The 14,093-nt window shown below is 41.2% G+C and overlaps 2 long non-coding RNA genes across 2 annotated transcripts; both read right to left on the reverse strand.

The window, feature by feature from the left end:
• Positions 1 to 1,898: 1,898 nt before the first annotated feature.
• On the reverse strand, positions 1,899 to 4,911 carry LOC121900152. The gene is made up of 3 exons (XR_006096910.1): positions 4,296 to 4,911; positions 4,068 to 4,127; positions 1,899 to 3,976 (listed from the first exon to the last, which is right to left on the reverse strand). It is a non-coding gene; the product is annotated as an uncharacterized LOC121900152 (long non-coding RNA).
• A 6,715-nt stretch (positions 4,912 to 11,626) lies between these two features.
• Positions 11,627 to 14,062, reverse strand: LOC121900151. The gene is made up of 3 exons (XR_006096909.1): positions 13,052 to 14,062; positions 12,676 to 12,827; positions 11,627 to 12,185 (listed from the first exon to the last, which is right to left on the reverse strand). It is a non-coding gene; the product is annotated as an uncharacterized LOC121900151 (long non-coding RNA).
• Positions 14,063 to 14,093: the final 31 nt, after the last annotated feature.

The raw sequence follows: 14,093 nt of genomic DNA on the forward strand, positions 1-14,093 counted from the left end.
AGTTTATCCCAGTCATACCACAAAGTTGCAGAGCACATATTCTTCAACTTATCGTGATCATAAGCTGTGCAAGAAGCTAGCTGTCAAGTTAGCAACATTACCTAGCAAGAGAACTAGCTAGTTTTTGCCTCAAAAAGAGGCTCAATGCCATGGTAGCAGTAAGTTGCTGGAATTTATTTGTTTTGATGTGGTGATATACAATATATATGACCAGGCATTTTTGTCTGGACTGTTCTATAAACATTGTAATAAGTGTAACTACGAGGGATGTCAAGGGTTAATCGGGTAACCGCTGAGAATACTTTTGACCAGTTACGCATGTCGGTTTATAGGTTAATTTGCATACACACTCCACTAACGGTGAGACAAATATGTGTTCACAACATCAGATATTCTTTTTGAATGGATAAAGTAACGGTGTAAACTACCTTCTACACAGAGTGTTGCATTATGGGTTGTTTGTAGCATTAATATTGCTAGGCTAGCAATTGTCTTAAAGTCTGTTTATAGTGAGTGTGTTAGTGTCAGTCAGCACTAAAAGTGTTTCGTTAGTCCAGTTTAACCTGCAGGAGTTTCTGAAGGCTCGTGTAATGTGTTTTTCTGCCACGGAGGAAATAAATTCATGACAAGTGTAAATGAGTCCAAAGCGTCTTCTTACGTCTCAACTGCAGAAACTGAATATGTCAAGCTGCCAAATACCACTGTGACCAATGATAAGGAGCTCAAAAAGACAAGTAGTCTAAATGCTAACAGCTGGAGGAAATAACTTTAAACCGCTTCCAAGAGCCTGGCAGGAGTGTGTGTGAGTACATAACTATACTATGATGTAAGTTATATTCAAAAAGAAACGTTATTTTTCCAAAAACAGCTGTTGGAAAAGGAGGGGTCATCTTATAATCATGGTCGCCTTATAACGTTATTTGTATTGTTATTTATATTCATACCTGGAGCACAAGTGCGTTATGCCATCGAGAGCTACTGTGACTAAACACTCTGAAAAACATTTTGAGAAGAAGGACGAGCTAAAAGTCAAGCTAATGTTAGCTCTGACCACCGACTCCTGGACAGCTCTCACAAACAAAAGCTACATCACAACTTTTCTTAAACTCTAACCGGTTAGTTACCAGTTAATGGGTGTCAGTCTGTCAAAAGCAAAATTAACCAAATTTGACATCCCCAGTAACTACAACCGTTCCCTAACCTTAACCCAGTGGTTATTGTTGTAGCCATGATGACGAAGGTCAACTAACTTTAAGGAATTATTAACTTTAACCCACACCACAAAGTGATCATTTTAACCCAAACCATGATCTTCCCCTAAACCTAACCAAGTGGTTCTTGTGCCTAAATCTAACCAGACCTTAACCACAGCGTTGTCAAATCATAAAACATCATTATTTTTTTTAACAGTGATGTGTAACGGTTTTGGAAAGTACAGACAAATGATGTTGTCCTGCCAATTATCGCCGATAGGGATGACAGATTAGAAAACTCTCCTATGTGTCGTCACATGTGAGTCACATGGTCAAATAAGAGTGTGTGATCATTTCATTTGGAGGAGAACAGCGTTTAATAATGGCTGACATGAGACATCATGTCTTTATTTATAAATTGGAGCTTGAAATATGGAATTTCACCTAGATGTTAACATAAAATGTATGTATGAAAGTCAAAGGGTAACTTGAGTGGCCTTCATAACATATGACAGAGTCTTTTTGAAGCATGTTAGCAAAAAAATTCTAGCAGGCGCCTTTCCCAAATGTTCGGAATCTGCCAGAATGAATATAAAAACCTTTACCAATACAAGCCCATGTGCTCAGATTTGCAAACTGATTCCAGCTTGTACTCGCTCCGTAGCCCGGTCCTTATTGAGGTTCCATAACACAGTCTCCTGCATGCAAACACACACACACACACACACACGAAATTATCTTGTCATGGTGACATCTTTGGCAGTTGATGTGTAGTCAGAGCCGTGCAGCGCTGTGACACTCAGACTGTCTGAGTGTGTGTCAGGCTGCAGGGGGCCTCCCAGCCCCTGCTGTGTGGGAGACCGACTCCTCCTCGGGACATTCATTCACTATCTCCTCCACTTCAAGAACACAGTAAATTAGAAAGTTAACGCACTGATGGGGCGGAAGATTGCTCTGCTGGGCTGTTGTCTGTGTGTGTGTGTGTGTGTCAGCAGTAAAAAGCAGTTCCCCAAACAGCAGGAGATATGCATTAGACTAATGTGTGATTAAACACATCCATGCATGTGATTGGTTGATTTATGTGCTTTGACAGTGGTAACTGGTTGGTTTTATAGATCAATCATGAGGCGGTGGGGAGGTTGGGGCAGGCGATACACGCTTGTTAAGATAATGAAGCATCATCATTGTAATTTTTTACATGCAGGGGGGTTAGCCTTCGTTCTTAAGAAGCACAGCTAAAGGGCCACACTGGTGGTTTTACAAGTCGAATCCCCTTAATTACAAATTATTTATCCTTTTTTGTACTTTAGCTTCTTTAAATAAATGTATGACTTGAAAATCAATTAGCAGCCTCTTGAAATATGCTTGAATCCTGTAATCCATCACAGTGAAGATCAAGTCTGCATTACCTCATAATGATAATGTAACTTTAACAAAAGATACTGCCAACTTGATGTTCACTGTAATAATAATAATAATAATCCTTATATATCTATATCCATGTGCAACTTGTCTTAACAAGTGCTTCACAATGTGCAACCACGAGTATAATTTAATACAGCACGAATGTCATATTCAAAAGTACAGTAAGCATAAACATAACAAATAAGCTACTGTAAACTACTGGTTTGTACTGGTTTCTATACCACCACTAAAACACAGGATCAACTGGGATGATAAAGGTCTTAACGAGGGTCCTTCCTGGTTCATTTCCAAATTTTCAGGCCCTGTCCTGCAGAGGTTCTCTGTTTCCAAATGTAGTTTTAAGACCTTGATTATTTCAGTTTTGTGAGTATATAATGCAAAGGCGTAAACTGATGTTTTTAATCACAGCTAATCCGGGGCTGGGTACTCAAACATAGAACCTGCATCTCATAGAGAAGATAGAACAGGGGATTTAATCAGCACATTTTTGCTGTTAAAAACATTTGAAAACAATGAAAACATAAGAAAAAGCTTGAACTCAAGCAGGTTTTAAGAGCCACCTGGTAGAGATGAAAGGAAACCCAAAGGACTGCCTGGAACAATAGAAATACATCAAAATTCCTAAAATGCAGCAGTATGATTTGCAAAATGGGTAACTGTGACATATGATGTGGGTAAAAACCAACCATGTCTCCTAGAAATTATGTTTATATACATACTACTTTCATTGTGTTCACATTATGTTCACAGGAAACTTTTTTTGAATAAATGAACCAAACTGTACATTTATATATCACATTTAACTCATAGGTAGTAGTCGGGGTGGATGTTGGGCGTACGAGACACTTAGGCAACAAAAGTACTTTGGTTAAGGTTGGTGGAAGATTGTGGTTTTGGTTAAATGTTAATAAACTTGTGATTCACAGCAGACTTTTTTCTATATTAAACCAAGATCATGATCTTTCCCTAACCTGAACCAAGAGCTGGTGCCTAAACACAGCCATGAAAAAGTTTTAAAGTAAGTTTTAAAATAAGATATTTTGGCTGAAAAATAAAAATAAATATGTTGTCATTGAACATTTCACTCATATGTTCAGTTTTAACACTTTTGCAACCTGCCAGATAATTAACAACAGTTAATTAACAACATTTTCTCATGATGCTGACAGAAAACAGCCAGCTCTGTTTCCTGTAAAACATATTTAGTGTTATATAGATGTCATTTCTAGGAGACAGGATTTACTAAAACACACAAAACATCTTCACAAGCCTCTGTGACGAAGGATCATTTAATGGCTTCAGTTGCATCTCTTTATCTCTCTCTCTCTCTCTGTCTGAGTTGTAATTCTATAATCACCCTGAAAGGAAAGATGTATATTTAATATCTCATCTTGCTGTGCTGATGATGTGGCATGTTTTAAAACATTGGTTTCATAACTATATCAATACCTCATCTCTTTTTCATGCCATTGATGATCGTCTCTCTCTCTTCAGAGGAAACATCCGCCTCTGAGGCAAATAGAAGCACTTAGCTCGACTTATTTCAGTACCTGATTGGAAACCTGCTGCACACTTACTCATCAAGATGACACCATCATAAAAATAAATAAATAAATAAATAAATAAATATTTGTGGTCAACTATCTGAGGAGATGGATGGATTTCACAGGACATTACCTTTTGTCACCATGCTCGTCTCACGTGTTTTATCCGTGTTTATTGAATCTGCAGAGGGAAAAAGTTTGTTTTGCTCCGATTTGAGACTAAGTAGTTGTGACATCTCTGCTACCCACAATCCCCTGCGGGAAGAAGCTGGGCTGTTAGCAATATTTCCCCGGTGATGGCTTGGGCTTTACACTGTGTTACAGCAATTAGATCTCAATTAGCTCAGGAGTAAACACACACAGAGGGAGAGAGAGAGAGAGTATTGGAGGGAGAGCTGTTAGCAGATGTAAAGAAGGGCCTGTTCTCTCTCTCTCTGGGGTCTTGTTTGAACCTCCCGGCTCCCGTGTGTACATCTTGCAGCCCTGCGGGCAGGATTCAATCTACAGCTCCTGCACATAAACACACAGGAACATTGAGCCGGAAAAGACAACAGGGATCTAACACACACACACACACACACACACACACACACACACAAACTGAAACCATGGTGATGCATCAAGAGGCATTCAGGCGCTTTAAGAAAAGTCCAGAAAAATGAATTGTCAGTGAGTGTTTCAGCTCATCTCCTCGCTTCTTCTTCCCACTTTCTTCTCCTGTTCTTCGTTACGTTTCCTCTCCTCTTCTGTCTCCCACCTTTCTTCCTTTACTCTCCTTTTCATCCTCTTCTCACCCTCCCTCCCTCTCCTTCCTCCTTTCCTCTCTCCTCCTCTTCTTCTCTGTCACGTCTCCTCACCTTCCTTGTATCCTCTTCTCTCCTTCGTCTTTTCATCTTCCTCTCCTCTCTTCTATTCTCCTCTCCTTCCCTCCTCTTTTTTCTTCTTGTCTTTTGACATAGAGAAGAAGAGGAGAGAGGAAAGGAGGAAGGAGAGAGAGAGTGAGAAGAGGAGAGGAGAAAAGAGGATGAGAAGGACAGTAAAGGAAGAAAGGTGTCCTCACCTTCCTTGCATCCTCTTCTCTCCTTTGTCTTTTCATTCTCCCTCTCCTCTCTTCTGTTCTCCTCTCCGTCTCTCCTCTCATCTTCTTGACTCCTCTCCTCTCCTTCCTCCCTTCACCTCCTTCATCGCATTGTCTTATCTCCTCTCCTCTCTTTCCATCCTTTCTCTTCTCCTCTTTCTTTTCATCCTCCTCTCCCCTTTCTTATTGATTTTTGTTTCCTCTCATTCATCTAATATCCTCTCCTTCTTTCTTTCCCCCTCTCTTCTCTACTTTCTCATCTCCTCTTCTACTTTTCATTCTTTCCTCTCCTCCTCTCTGCTTCTCCCCACCTCATCTCACCCTCTGTCCTTCTCCCTCCTTCTTTCCTCTCTCCCCCTCCTCTCTTCTTTCTTCTCTCCTCTCTTCCTTCCCGTCTCTTCTCCTCACCTTCTGTCCATCCTCCCCATCTGCTTCTTAATTTCCTTCTTATTCTCTTCTCCTCTCCTTCTTTCTTCTTCACTCCTCTCCTTTTTTTGTCTCCTCTCCTCTTCTGTCTTTGCCTCTCTCCTCTCCAGCCTCTCATCTTCTTTTCTCCTCTTCTTCTTCCTTTTCTTCCTTATTTCCTCCTCTTCTCCTCTCTGCTCTCTTCTCCTTTATCTTTTCATTCTTCTCCTCTCTTCTAATCTAATCTATTTCCATCCTTTTTTTTCTTGTCTCCTCGGTATCCTCTCCTCTCATCTTCTTGTCTCCTCTCCTTCTTTCTCTCCTCCTCTTTTCTCCTTCCTCTCCTCTTCTTCTTCTCATTGTGTTATCTCCTCTCCTTCATATTGTCTCCTCTCCCCTCTCTCATTTTTTTCTATCCTCTCCTTCTTTCTATTCTCTCTTCACTTCTAATCTACTTTTTCTACTTCCTTCTCTCCTTTCCTCTCTCTTCCCTGCTCACCTTTTCCCTCCTCTCCTTTTTTTGTCCCATTTTTCCTTCCTTCCTCTGCTTCTTCTCATCCTCTTATCTCCTCTCCTTCCTTATCCCTCTTCCCTTCTTTCCTTTCTCCTCTATTCCTCTTTTGTCCGTTCTGTCATCTCCTCTTCTCATCCTCTTTCTTTCCTCCTTTCTCTTCTCCCTACCTTCTTTCCATCCTTTTCCATCCTCATCTTCTCCTTTTTGTTCTTCTCACTCTGCCCTCTGTATCTATTCTCTCCTGTCCTCTCCCCTTTTTTCCTCCCATCCACTCATCTCCCCCTCTTCATCTCCCCTTCCTCCCCTCTTTAATGTTTCTTCTCCTCTCAATCTTTCCATCAATCCATCTCAATGTTTCCTACTTCTTGTCTCCTGTCCTCTCTTTCTTCTCATCTCCTTGTCTCCACTCCTTCATTCACTCCTCCTCTCAATTATCCTTCTCCTCTCCTCTTCTTCTTATCATTCTCTCCTTTCCTTTTCTGTCTTTTCTCCTTCCTTTCCTCTCCCTTTCTTCTCATCCTCTTCTCACCTCACCTTTTTCCTACCTCTTATCTCCTCTCCATCTTGTCTCCTCTCCTCTCCTCCCCTCTCTCCTCTCCTCTCTTCTCCTCTCCTCTCTTCTCCTCTCTCCTCTCCTCTCCTCTCCTGTCCTCTCTGCCGGGTCGCTGTGCTTGTCGCGGGTGATAATCCGTGTCACGGCGGCTGATTGGGGATTAGGACTAGCAGTTTATTCACGGCAGGGAGAATGATACAGCGCTTAGTGGCACAGGCTCCCGCGGCAGCCGCTCTCTGCTGAATTAGCAACATGTTTGAATGAGATAAAAGAGACAGCTTACCCCACCGCACTCCACCACCTAATCCCTATACAGCTGTGAAATGAGCCGGGCCAGCCGCACCACACCTAGACCCACGCTGGCTTGCCTCTCGTCCTCCCTCTCTCTCTCTCTCTCTCTCTCTCAACCACACACATGCACACAGTCACCGTTTATACTGTACCTACCTGCACACACACACACACACACACACACACAGCAAACTCTAATTCCAAACTAGAAAGCACTCAGAGAGCACATAGCTGCACTAAGGCTGCACAATCCTCTGAATGTGTTATTTTAATAATAGAAAATGTTTGGAGTTTTTTTTTTTCCCTTTAACCTGAATCCAGAACTGCAACAAAATACACACACAGTGAGATAATTATGCTCATCGGAGAACGCTGATAGAGAATACATAAATGCTTCACAGGAATATTCAGGCCTCATACAAGGATGAACTATGATAACTTTCAAGTGTGTCCCATTCATGACCTCTTAGTTATGACAATTTAAATATATCGTGTTGCTGTAGCGTCACTTATAGATGCAACGCCATCAGACTTGACTGGATAACTCAGGGTGTATGCCATCTAAATTTGGCATCAAATGCACAGGGTGGCAGTTTAAGTCAAAGAGACCACACTAATGAGAATTTGGCAGCCAAGGATGGGAAAACACTGTGGAATATAAAACAAATTAACAGTTTTTCAGGGTCATTTAAATATGTTATATACTAAATTAGCAGTTGGATGAAATTTGCAGGAAAACTGTTTTGGAGGTTGCCCCTGTGGCCTCGGGGTGAACGACCATGAACTGCAACGTCCCCTGTTTGAATCCTGTCAGGGGCCTCTACTGCGTCCTCTATTGTCATCTCTTCACTGTCTCTGTCTAATAGAGTCGCAAAGTGTGAGGGAACGCTGATTCCAGGAGTGCTTTTCCCCATTCTGTAATCCCATTTCAAATTTTTCTTTAAGGACCAGTGTGTAAGATTTAGTGGCATCTAGTGGAACGGATTTAGCAGAAATTCAATATAATATTCAATTTAATTAGTGTATAATCCCATGAAAACAAGAATTGTGTTTTTTGTTACCGTAGAATGAGCCCTATATATCTACGTAGGGAGCGGGTCCCCTTCCACAGAGCCCGCCACGTTGCACCACCATGTTTCTACAGTAGTAGCCCAGAACACACTAATCAAACGCTGACTCTAGAGACGCTTTTCGCGTTTTTCATGAGTTTTGCGGCCAATCTAGTTCTCCTACAGGGTTGGAAGAGAGGGTGTATTCATTTGGTTGCAATCTGCAACCTCATCGCTAGATGCCTCTGAATCTTACACACTGGTCCTTTAAATGATATCCTCAGTCTGTACAAGCTGTTTCTGTTTGTACTATTCCACCCTGCATAATTTCTAACTGATCAGCTGAACAAAAAGCTCCAGATATGTCCATATCTTGTTGTGTCACCTGGTTTTTAGTGCCGCTAACAAAACTTGGCTAATTGGGTGAGGAACATGTTTCATTCCCTGTAAGTTCTTCACAATAAAAGTCTTGTTATTTAATCATTTAAAAGCTTTTAATGTGAAGCAGTAAAGCAGGAAATGTTGGGTTTACATCAACGGTAACTTAACACGACTCTGATACAGCTGCCCCTCAGCTGACTTCCCGAAAGCTGGCCAATCAGAACTGAGTGGGCTCATCCGGAGGCCTTAAAGAGACAGGAGCTAAGACTGCCTGTTAACAGACAGAGGCTGAACTGAGGGGCTGCATAAAGGGCCAGTATAAGATAAATTTGAAGAGAGTTTTTTGAACTGCGAATCATGCAAAGCTACTCAAGTGGAGTCACATAATAAAAATATAGAGATGGAAATGAGCATAATACATTCCCTTTAATTTGGTTTTGATGGAAATTACAGTCATAGCTGCACATAATGGGCTTCATTTGAGATCCAGGTTTCAGTGTCCAGTTGTATTTATATTCAAGTACCTTAGCAGAAATCTCTGGACAGCTGTAAATTGAGTGTATTTGTTGTTTGTTATTTTCTACATGTGACTAAGCTCTAAAAATAGCCTCCTTCTCTCACACAACAATATGGGAACCACCAGGAGACAAAGTGTGGTCCATTTTGTTAATGGTTTTGGCCAGAAGGGATTGGCCATCTCCACCAATAAGCTCGGCCGTATATCTCACTTCATTTGGCTTGCGTTGTGTCAGCAAAATAAGGCAGGGAAATAATAATGTGTGGCTATCTACATATGGAGAAGTAATGAAGGAGAGAGGGACGGAGCGGAGGGAGGAGAAGTGCAGGGAATCAGCACAGGAGTGGAGAATTACAGCTTATATTAGAACTGTAGGATTTGCAGTCGGATCTCTTATACTGTGAGGTGAGTGAAGGTGATTCACTAAAAAAAAAAAAAAAAAAAAGCCAAGCAAGCATTTTATTCTTCACTGTCTTATCAGGAAACAGAAAACAGGGAGACATACTGTTTAATTTGCACCAATCTTTGTGTCTCTATATTGGTCTCTTGTAAATTCCATCCTTGTTCATTTACGGGATGCCAACCGAGCCTGGTCACAGGTTTTATTTTTCACTGTGACTGACATGTGTGGGGTTGTACATTTCGTCATATAAATAAACCTGAAAGATATATCTGATACTTTTGGCATCAACACAACTGACAAGAAGGGCAGAGATTTACCCCAGGGTTTGGTTTCACTGTCTTCTTCGCTACGACAGTTATTTTTTTTTCCAGATTGACAAAGGAAATGCAGAGGTTAATTCTGACAAAGACGATATCTGGTTGCAGCAATATTTCATCAGAAAGTGTGAGATGATGTCCTGAACTGAAGCGAAACGTCACGGGAGCCACGTCGACACAAGTCTTACAGGGAAATCTGCCCCGGGCTGCTGTTACAGTAATGAGAGCCAAGTAACACAGTCTGATTGATTTGTTAATGATAAAACACACAGCTTTAAAAACCTAAAGAGGAAATGAAAATATATTTGTTATAAAATGTTATTTTTAGGCAAATCAAGAAGTAAAGGCATTGAAGTCCTTTATTTAGTCACATTTAGGGCATATTGCACCGATTACACCTGGTACACTGTATAGACAATACACCAACAGTGAACATTATTCCATCACAGAATAGAGAGGGAAACCTGGATTTTCAATTTTGATGCCAAGTTTTAGATCCTGACTTGTGAGGTGTAGACTAATGATTTGTTCAAGACAAATATATCAATAACAACAGTTTTTTCACTTTTCCTCATTCAAACTTTACCTCGTCTTCACCAAATGTAGCATTTTATCATTTCCTTTTTGATATTTAATCATAGACTGTATACAAAGACGGATGTAGCGAGGTGTTGGTTTGGTCTTTTCCATTTGGAGCCCGGAGTCCAGTTAAGGAGTGCGAGGTGTTAGCTTTCACGCTCTGGAAACATGCCCTGCTACCTCGGACCGAAGCTAATACTAGCTTACTGGGAACACCGTGTACTTCACACTTGGGCTAACATTAGCTACTATAGCTAAATTGTGCTAACAGGGCAGGTATGGTAAACAAGTAACATTAGTTGTTGTCATGCCCATGTTGGTGTCAGATCAGAAAACGTGCAAATGACATATTTTATCATTTAATTTGGAGGACTGCACTAACTCTTGAATGCATTGTGCACAGTTGCAACCAAATTTACATGACATAAGCATGCATCAACCGTGAGCCACCCTGCACAACTTGATGGCGGTTTGACTCTAAATTGCACAACATGATGCATTTAAATGACCAGTCAGTCTGATTCAGTCGAAATGTTGTACAGTTCATCACAAAACCCTAATATTCCTCAACAGAATAGAGGTATTTCCAAATCACCATCAGCCAATCAGCATGATTTTCTATCACTAAATACTTCTAAATACTTCTGTTTACTCATTTAGCGAATCGTGCAGCCATGGTGAAGGTTTGTTTGTTTACGTTCTTGATCTCCAGCCGTCTGTCTCGGGGCTCAGAGGCCATGTCAGTGTCACCTCCGTGTGCCACCGCCTCGGAGTCATCTCTGGTTACCAGCGGATAAGCACTTTTCCCCTGATTGGTTTAGCCAGAGTCTCTTAATATCATATTGATGATAATTTCCCTGTAATGCGCCATTTGCACTAATTGTGATGCAGGGAGTGAGTAATGGCATGTGACTGCAGCCGCTCCCCAGCCACTCCTCAACACTTAATCTCCTGATTGTCCCAGAGAGACGAAACGTGACAAGATCGCCATAAACAACCTACTTCCCCGTCGAACACACACACACACACACACACACACACACACACACACACACACACACACACACACACACACACACTGGCCACAGCTCCATCCTCAGCTCACTGCTTCACCACTGACCTCTGTGCTACCCCACATCTCTCTCTCTCTCTCCCCATTTTCTATCTCCTTGCTATTTTTGACTGGATCTCCTCTCTTTAATTTAACCTTTCTTTTCTTTCCCTCTTTTCCACCTCTCTTTCTAAAATGTCTGATAGATGGTGAGTGTATATATTGAACAGTGTTGAGGATAAACTGCAGATATTTGTTCAAATAACTTAGTTCTGCTTTGATTTTCTTTCTCTCCCTCATTATAACTGTCTACCTCTAACTTTCTGCCCTCGGAAAACCTCCCAGAGCCCAACATGCAAAAATTAATTTTCCAAAAAAAGAAAGATCTGATCCAGAAGAGACTTCAGAATATATCAGAATGAGACCTGATCTAAGATGTAAGATCTAGAGTTGGAACAGTTATACTCCTGCAAAGATACACATCTTTGCAGAGATCTATGCAAAGAAGAGTGTTAGGGTGACCATGGTGGCTTTGCACATCAAACCAGAACCAGGTTTATTGCCAAGTAGGTTTGCACATACAAGGAATTTGTGTTGTGGTGCTTAACAGTCAAAAATACACACAAAATTAAATAATCCTAAGTAACATAAAAAGAGAAAGAAAGACATTTACGATAAAAAAATATGTCAAATATATTCTAAACAAGCTGATGATTAATCCAACTTCATGTGGGGAGGTGGGTTCACAATCTGTATTAGTATTAAAGAAACAGCCATGTAAGCATCTCCACACAACACTCATGTATATTTGCTTATGTTCAGCCCGAAGAAGCGTTTTCCAGACTGCACTGGCAGCAGCGTGATGCTCCAACGATTATCGAGCAGCTGTGGTCAAAAAAAAAGTTGTGATACGTGCAGTTTTTAATGCAATCCAAAGTTCACACTCACTGTTGTGCCTCAAAAACACATTTTTATCCTATGATGATCACATCACGTGATCAGAGCTCAGATCCGTGCAGATGTTGGACACATTGACCTGCAGCGATGGAGGAGGACCCTACCTGGGCCTTCCTCATGTCCTGGATCTGGTCTGCATTACTCGTGAAGATCTCTACCTCCTCTGTATGCGACTTCATTCCACATGTATGATGAATTAATCTCGATTCGTTATCAAATAAGTAACCAGAAATACGGTCTGTCTATTCTTGTAGAGACACATATAACTAGATATATATGCTAATACCACTTAAGCAAATGAAATCATATAATTGGCCATAACAGTTTAACCTTTGAACAATGAATTACTGCGTGTCTGTACTCCATATGCAAACCATTTACATAAGAGTGCATAATTTAAACGCACTCTTTTTCATACCTTTCACCGTGCTACTAAATCCTCCTCTACCTCAGTGCAGTTTGTGTTCTCGCACGCCGACACCGAATCACACATGATGGTGGACCAGCTGATTTTCTCCTCTTTATCTGAGCCTCGGGTGTGAAATCGATGTAGGTGGCCCATCTCCAGCCCTGCGGGGGGGGGGGACAACAGACTTCAACAGAGTGAGGGAAGGAAATCTGGAAAAATTATGATAATGATCATAGAAACGTATAATTCTGTCGGTCATAGTTTAAATCACAGAGAGAAAAAAAAAGGAAATTGTCGCCTTTCTTTATAAATGAATACAAACTGATTTATATCTCTATGCGAGGAGAAGAAATTAGATATTTGAAAGAAGGAAAAAGCTATTTACTCCTACTGGATTGTTTTCTACTCCTCCCTCCTTCTCTCTGAGCTGGAAAAGAGGATGAGCTGCTGGTCGGGGGTGTAAAATAGAGTGCGGAGGGTTGAGTCAGGGACTGTTAACCCCAGGGGAGGTTCAGAGCATCAGACCCGATTCCCAGGCCATCTCATTGTTCCCGGCCCCGGCTGTAATTTAGGAGGAAAGCGGCGTCAAAGCGCCCATAAATCCTCCGTGTGCCGAAAGCATCCCAATCTCAATCTGTCAGCGAGACACTGGTCAGCCGGTAAATACTTATCGCCCGCTCTTCTTCATGTGATCGCACACACATGGGAAAACACACACACACACACACACACGGTTTTGTTTGCGTGTGTGTGTGTATCTACTTTTCTAGTTCTACATGAGGAAGCTGCTCCTGCTGAGGAGGCGAGTTTGCAAGATGAGTGTTAAATGCGCAGATGTGCAAACACACACACGGCACAGACGCTAACATATGCACAGGTTAGTGTACAGGCATTGTTCATGACTGTTTTCTTTACAGCAGACAGGCTGAAACAAAGAAGATTAAAGAGGACAATGAGAGCACAGTGGAGGTTATAGCTGATTGTTGTTAATACATATGTAGTCGTGCAATAGTTCACTGATACATAAGGACTAAAAGTAGCAACTCAGTGGTTTCCCTCCCCAAAAAAAGCATGCTTCAGTTGCAGTAAACAAGTATAAGAAATTGTTTGAAAGTAGTTTTTGTGGTATTTTCATGCCTTTAGATTGAATGAAGAAGAAAAGTAAGTAAGGAAGAGATGAAAGAAGAAGGAAAAAAAACGAATAAAGCGAGAAATACAGTAATGAAAAAAGGAAGCAGGTATTGGATGAAAAAAAGGAAGAAAGAAGGAAAGAAATCATTAAAGAGGAGAGAACAGAAGGAGCAGGGAGGAAAAGAAGGGAACGTGGAAGGATAGAGGCAAGGAAATGAGGAATAAAGGAATAAAAGATGACTACAGGAGGAAAGAAAGTAACTAAAGAAGGGAGGACGAGGGGAACAAGACAAGAA

This window comes from Thunnus maccoyii, chromosome 7 (genome assembly GCF_910596095.1).
Source record: "Thunnus maccoyii chromosome 7, fThuMac1.1, whole genome shotgun sequence".
In the NCBI taxonomy this organism is placed as follows: domain Eukaryota; kingdom Metazoa; phylum Chordata; class Actinopteri; order Scombriformes; family Scombridae; genus Thunnus; species Thunnus maccoyii.